Source organism: Armigeres subalbatus, chromosome 1, assembly GCF_024139115.2.
Source record: "Armigeres subalbatus isolate Guangzhou_Male chromosome 1, GZ_Asu_2, whole genome shotgun sequence".
Classification (NCBI taxonomy): Eukaryota; Metazoa; Arthropoda; class Insecta; order Diptera; family Culicidae; genus Armigeres; species Armigeres subalbatus.
Genome location: NC_085139.1, coordinates 24,215,408 through 24,222,752, shown reverse-complemented (window position 1 = coordinate 24,222,752; position 7,345 = coordinate 24,215,408). Strand labels below are relative to the sequence as shown.

Below are 7,345 nucleotides of genomic sequence, written 5' to 3'. Positions count from 1 at the left end.
AACGAAAGTCCTGGGCAGATTTCCGAAAAATCTTTTCTAAGGGATCTAGCGCCTCCCAGCTATGGCAAAGTTATAGTAAACTTAATGGAAAACACAGATCAAAAGCCCCAGGAGTCACAATCGAAGGAACATACACGAATAGTATTCCACAGCTACATCTGCCACTGCGGGCTATCCGGAAAGCTTTCGGAATTCTAAAGAAGAAAGAAAAGCGGACGAACTGAACCTCGAATCTGGCGGCGAAACTATAATCAACCAAAACTGTACAGTGGATGAATTCTTCCAAGCTCTTTAAAACTCAAATGGGACTACTGTTCGAGCCGATTAGATAAGATAACTTATCTAATAAAGCATCTACCATTCCACTGCAAGGTGAGCCCACTACAGGCCTTCAACAACATTTGGTCTACAGGTAAAATTCCAACAATATGGAAGCAGAACCTGATCATCCCGATTAAAAATGCCGCTGGGAAAACTAACAACATAGGCAACTATAGACCCATATCACTCACTAGTTGTTTATCGAAAATAATGGAACGCATGATAGCCGATACCTTTTTGGAAACGCATGGAACTTTTTTTTTAGTTTGGATTTGCTGCTCCAAATAATCTTAGAATAAGGCTTAAATTAATAATTCAAAAATCAACTATAATTGTCTGTGTTTGCACACTCTCATTTGCTTCTTTCTTCAGTGTTAGATTTTTTAGACATAAACAAACTAATAACGTTTTAATAATGCGTTGTAAACTTTATCTTCTTTTTAAACTATTGTACGTTTCTGTTGCCATAATTAGATAATTAAAGGTACAGTCGCCTCTCTACATTTCGATATTGAAGGGACCATCGAGATAAGGAGAGATCGAGGAATGGAAAGAAAATTTAAATGGGTTCTAGATTGAAAAAGGCTCGTTGCTGTGGAAAACGACAACAAAACAAATGTCATCTCTTGTTGTTCATGTGCTTGTTATTGTAAAAAAATCATCTAGTAGCCTAGAAATATGAATATATCAACATAGGGAAAGACAATCCTGAGCAAAATATGACCAGAACACATCGAGATAGAAAGATATCGAGATAGGGAGGTTATCGAGATGTAGAATGCCCAAATGTATGTAAATCGAAGGGACCGAGAAAACCATCGACATAGGGAGAGATATCGAGTTATAGAACATCGAGATGTGGAGAGTCGACTGTATATGCCTGCTCGTGAAACAACAACCAGATGCATAATAAATTGTTATTTGAATTGTAGTTGAACAAGTGAATTAAGAAATACTCTATCTTGAATAACCTGCATAGTTTAGTTGTCCTCATTTTTATCTCGTTGCGATCCACCAAATAAAAACCTACGTATTCGACTAACCTCAGTCCTCTTACTGCTGCTTCCAAAGGTCCTCCACCAGGAACGCACTCAGCATGTGCCGCAATTCCTCTTTGGCGTATTCCTGTGGCAGGAGCAGCTTCTCCAGTGCGCTTCTTATCAGCGCACAGCTGTTGATACGGGGATCCTGCGCGAAGAACAATCTTATCAGGTACGCTAACCACTGGGCGATTTCGCTCTGACACAGCCGATGCTTCGGCGTTGGACAGGGGAACATTTTTATCACCGAGCAAAGGTCAGACAGCTTGGGCTTCAGCTCCTCGAGACGGACCTAGGCCAACTCATCGTCGATTGCGTCCCGGATCAGGTCGAATTTCTCGTTCAGCTCGATAAAATCCTTCAGAATTTGACCCTTGATGGACCAGTTGGAAATTTGTTTGACGTCCTCGAATTCATTTAGCAGTGACTTCAGGTAGGGTATATCGTCATTGATCACGCAATCCGCCGCGATATGTTCCATGATGACCTCGTGCGCTTGGGACCACTGCTTGGCCTTCAGCAGAAACCGTGCCTGTTGATGATAATCGAACCGCGATCCAGCCCGTACAGCTTTAGCCCAGAAGATCCAGCTCTCCGGAATGCCCAATTCTCCGACGATGAACTGCTCTCGTTGGAGGTACTCCGCGTCCTGCTCGTCGTTGTCCGTGGTCAGTTGTATGTACCGATAGAGCAGATCCTGGATGGTTAACTCCCGCCGTGATCGGTCACTCAGATGCAGCAGAACGTATATCGACCAATGCCACAGACCGTGATTTTCCAGTTTACTGGCGAACGATACGTGCAGTTGGCTTCGGGACAGTTCCGAACAGTGCCGGTATCCGAGTGTTTCTAATATTTGGAGCAAGAACCACGATAGACGGAAGTCGAGCGTATCTGGCGTGTGAGTGACGGGGTTCAGTAGAGACTCCAACGGGTGAGAACGCTTGGAGTATAGTTTTAGGAGATGGAACCGGATGTCGTGGATTGGTTTAGGACTGTCAAGTTTGACTCGCGGAGCATACGCTGGTGTTGGAGGTAGAGCGAAGAATTCACTTGATTCGAAAGACTTTTCGTAGTTGATGAGAGCATCGGTGATGGAGGCCGAGGCAAAGGTACCAGAGATGAAGAGCGAGTGCTTTCAGCCATCCAAGGTTTTCGAAGATGTTGATTGCTCCGTGCGTTGAGGATAACAACGGAATACCAGCGATGAGCATAAAGAGTTTAAGCCGACGCGAGTCAATGAACTTATCCGCTTTAACGTCCTGCCAAGAGCTCAGCTGATGCTGTACGAGTCGACGAACCGTCGGACCCCCGGATATCTGGGCCAACAGCATTGAGAGATTGATGTCGATATTTTCGAATGCTAGCTCGCATGCATCCAGAACTTTGTGGGTGCAAATCAGCACTAGTAATTGATCAAGATAATGTTGTTTTTTGCCGTTCAACGTTGCTGTCACCTCCTTGGAGCTAATATCGGTAACGACCTCCTCAATCCACTCGGAAAATAGATCGCGTCGGAACATGATGCTCATGTAAGCGCTTTCTTCAACGTCTTCCAGCTCAGCTCGCTAAATGATCAGCGAGCGCTGCATGTTTCCCATTGGCCACGTAATGCGGACAATCACTGCCAGGAACCTTACGAACAGTGTCGTACAGCTGAATCTTTAGATGCGCTTCAACGGTTTTAGTGAATTGTATTGTAATTGTATTTCGTCAGACGATCGGATGCTGAGCATTTGCGGTGCAGCCGGGGAGTAGTCATTGCTGGTACGTCCCGCGAAGAAACGATGCAGATCACCAATATGCATTGTTTGGACCCTTTTGAGGAAAGCGCAATTTTCAACCGTGTTTAGCTGAACCAACGCTGAAGGGAAGCTCCAACCGACCTTGAATTTGCGCCCATGGAGAATGCCAGATCCGATTTGTTGTTTAGAAATCTGGCGAGTACGGATTTTTGGAGAGGTATTACGATGCTGTTCGAATGAACCAATTCCACTTGGGGCTTAACGATCAAGGGGAGCGACTTTGGTCCGATCGGACGAGGGATTTCCGAAAAAATGGTAAGCTTGGTTTTTTGTTGTTCCTGGAAGTTTTTACTCGTAGATGTTGTGAAAAGTGGTGCTGGAGTTCCATAATCATCCATCTGAATGGATTCAGCGTCTGCTACTTTTGGTGACTCGTTTCTCATGTACAAACTACTGGCGAGGTTTCTCCCGAGTCCAAAATATGGCTTGTTGGGAACCATCTGATCGGGACTGTCTCGGCCACCATCGGTCATATCCGATATTATGGACCTACGGTCGAAATCATCATCCACGAAAAATGAAGCCTTCATCAGCTGCAACTTGTGTGAATCCGTACCCATCCCAAGAGCCAACGCGGCAGTTGGACTGGTCGGTGCCGAATTATCCGCAACCATCATCAACTTAATTCCTCTTGGCCAACGACCTTTTCCCGATTGATTACTTTACCATGCTTTTCGTCTCCGGCACCGATCATCTTAGCCTTTTTCGGATCCACAGGCACCTCGTCCTCATCGCTGTCACTCAGTCCGTATTTGGAGAAATGCTCCACTTTGAACACCCAGCTTCCCGTGTCAGGGCGGTACTCTAGGAATCTGGTGTCATGTTTATCGCACACGCGGCGTAGCTTTCCCTCATAATCCATCCGCGCCAGACGTTGCGGATCCTTGATCGGTTCATGCAAGGCCTTATCATGGGGCCACACCTGATCTGTGCTTTGCGGTTAAGACCCTGCCCAACCGGGGGCTTGTTCTCATCGTCCGGATAGAGGATCACCTCCTTGTGACGAAAGTGGACAATCTCGTCCAGATTCAAATTGGCCACGTCAATCAACTCGTTGAAGTACACATTACCGTACACATCGGCCAGCATCCTCGCCTTTACCTCCAACGCCACTGGCCGGTTGCTGCAGGCCGACGATCGAGCCGCCCGATCCACTCGGTGAAGATCCGGAATCAATGCATGTGTTCTCTTTGACGAGCGATTGCGAAGCAGACGATGGGGCGAATTCTTTGATGGTTGTTTCCAGAACCGTTTCCGAGAGGCGATTGTTCTGTCGGACCTTATCCAGAGCGTTTGACTGGAGCCAAGAAACGCGACGACTCGTGTCGTGTCGACCGAATGAACCGGGATTTGGTTGTGAAACGATTCTCTGGGGGCATGATCTTCTTTAACGATGGAATCGTTAATTGAGTTTGGCTGTCCTGCACGATTTTGAATCGTGATGGTCGATGTTGAAGCTTTCGGTTTGATGATCAGACGTTTGGCGTTTGGTTTGAGCGAGAAAGATTCCTCTAAGGTGCTGTCATACTCTTCGAGTCCTTCGAATAACGACTTCTTCGAGAAAGTGGCTACCCCAACGGGCTTCACGCGAACACCACTCCCGGCGACTTTGGGGGACACTTTGAACTGTTGATTGGCAACTTCGAGTATTGCCTTCTGAGCTGTTGGATTTGTCGGTTTAAATGATTCAGCCGTGGCTCCGGTCAGAAGTTTTATGCCTTTGAAAATAGGATTATCACCATACGGGGACGTGACCATGGCTAGAATCTGTTGGTGGATGGAAACCGCGGCTTGAGTGGGTTGTCCAACGACTCCCATTCCCATATTAGTACCGGGTCCTGTACCAAAACCTCCGGTGCCGAGAGAACCGAAGGCACCAGTTCCGAGAACCTCCGGTGTTGGTGGTTGTGCCAAATCCACCAAACGATGGGGCCGTCGATGCCGGATTTTGTCCGAAAGAGCTCTGAAGCGTACCAAATGTGTTCGCTGGTTTAGCGCCGAATAAACTTCTTCCCGTGGTATTAGTTGCCGTGGTTGACCCAAAGCCGAACCCAGGTTGCGTTGTTTGTGCTCCTAAACCTCCAAACGGAGTAGCACCAGCTGTACTCGTAGTAGTTCCAGAGAATAAACCTCCAGTCGGCTGAGTCTGACTCTGCGTTCCAAAACCTCCAAAGGTGGATTGACCAAAAGTATTAGTAGCTGGAGTTGCCGTTTGACCAAATAATCCGGTTGTCGATGCACCAAAGAACTCTACACCCAAACCAATTTGCTTTCCGTAAAGGAAAAGGTAAGACAAAATATCTAGCGGAATTAGATGAAATAATTACGGAAGCAGCTAAAACAGAACAGCACTGTGAAATAGTGACCCTAGACATAGGCAAAGCCTATGACAGGGTTTGGCACCGAAGTGTTATGGAGGCCATAGTTGATCTAAATGATGGCTCTTGAATGAACAAATTCATAAATAAATTTCTCAAAGGACGCAATGCACGAGTTAGCTCCGCTGGACATTTATCGCAATCTTTTAATCTAGAAAACGGAGCTCCACAGGGAGCCGTACTCGCGGTGTCCTTATTTTTGCTTGTGATGAACACACTAGTACATAAAATTCCCAAAATCGTTAAAATATTACTTTACGCCGATGATATTGTCACCATTTCTTTTGGAAAACGGTTTTGCTGGAAAGAGGCTACAAAAAGCCATAAACGCTGTAGACGACTGGGCTAGTGACATCGGACTAGAACTATCACCCACGAAGTCAACAACGATGCATTGCTGCAGAATGAAACGCCACAAAAAAATGGCACTTGGAGGGAGCTAACCTTTTACTGGGAAATATACCACTTCAAAGTGAAGACCACAAGAATTCTAGGAATCCACTTCGACCGAAAATGCTCTTTTAACCAACGCGGTAAAAAATAAAGGAAGACTGTCTATCTCGTCTAAACCTACTAAAAGCAATCTCCAATAGAGCAGATCGTAAAACCCAACTGTACATACTGCCGCTAACCGCAAGTCGAGCACATCTGTATATGGGCCTCCATATACAGATGTGCTCGACTTGCGGTTAGCGGCAGCATAGGTGAAGCAACAATTGTTTCCAAGGTTCTCTATGGAGCAGAGGTTATGAGAAAAGATAACTTCATAAATCTTACCAATTCCAGCATTGTGCAACAATTGCGCTTATTAAAAAGCGTGCTCTATTCTGGGAAAAAATGCCCAAAGGTAGAAACCTTATTTGGAAAAATGCTAACACAGCATTTGAAGAAAAAACGGGGAAAGTACTACCTCCTATCCAAAAAGCTCAAACAAACCCTTCCAGACAATGGCACGAAAATGGATCTAGAACTGATTAAAGACTAAAAGCTGAGCTCGGAGCGGGCCAAGCTCCACAACGCGCATATGCGGTCTTCAGAGAACTAGTTGAACGGAGCTACCCAAGCAGCACAAGTTAGACAAAAATGGTTGCAGCAACTTGATTGTGACTCAATCTGGTCACATATGAGTTGCAGTAACCTATGTGGAACATGTGTGCTGCTAGGGTATATTCACCATTCCCAGTGGTATACAGATGGCTCACTAGCACAAGGAAAAGTCGGACTTGGGTTGATAGAACCCTCAACAAGAATTAAAGCAAGCTTACCTGACCAATGCTCCGCTTTCACAGCTGATGCTGCAGCACTAGCCATCGCCACGAGGAATGCTAAAGGTAGTCAGTGACTCAGGCAGTTGTCTAGAAGCATTGGAAACCGGGAAATCAAAACATTCATACATTCAACAAATTGAACGAGAAGCAAAGGGAAAAAATCTACACTACTGCCGAATTCCCGGGCACTCAACCACTCCAGTAAATGACAGTGGAGATAAGGCCGCAAACAGGGTCGCCTCAACAATCGACTAACGGATGCTGTACCCAGGCAAGATCTGTTGAAATGGTGCCTTGGAGAAATCTGGAACACCCACCAAAATACATGGCATGCAGCACCAAGAAGCAGCATGAGAATCATTAAGCCAACAGTCACATAACATAAGTGGATCTTCGAAGAAAATCCAATCCAAAAGTTGACCCCCTTTTGATGAGCCAAAACTGTTATAATTGGGAACGGGAACATCGTTCTGTCATTTTCAAGTGTAAACAAATACCATTGACCATTGCACGAGTCAAAATCTCCATATAAA

The 7,345-nt window shown here is 45.7% G+C and overlaps 1 pseudogene; it reads right to left on the bottom strand.

Moving 5' to 3' along the window:
- Window positions 1-1,239: 1,239 nt before the first annotated feature.
- Window positions 1,240-6,855, bottom strand: LOC134206028 (nuclear pore complex protein Nup98-Nup96-like; annotated as a pseudogene).
- Window positions 6,856-7,345: the final 490 nt, after the last annotated feature.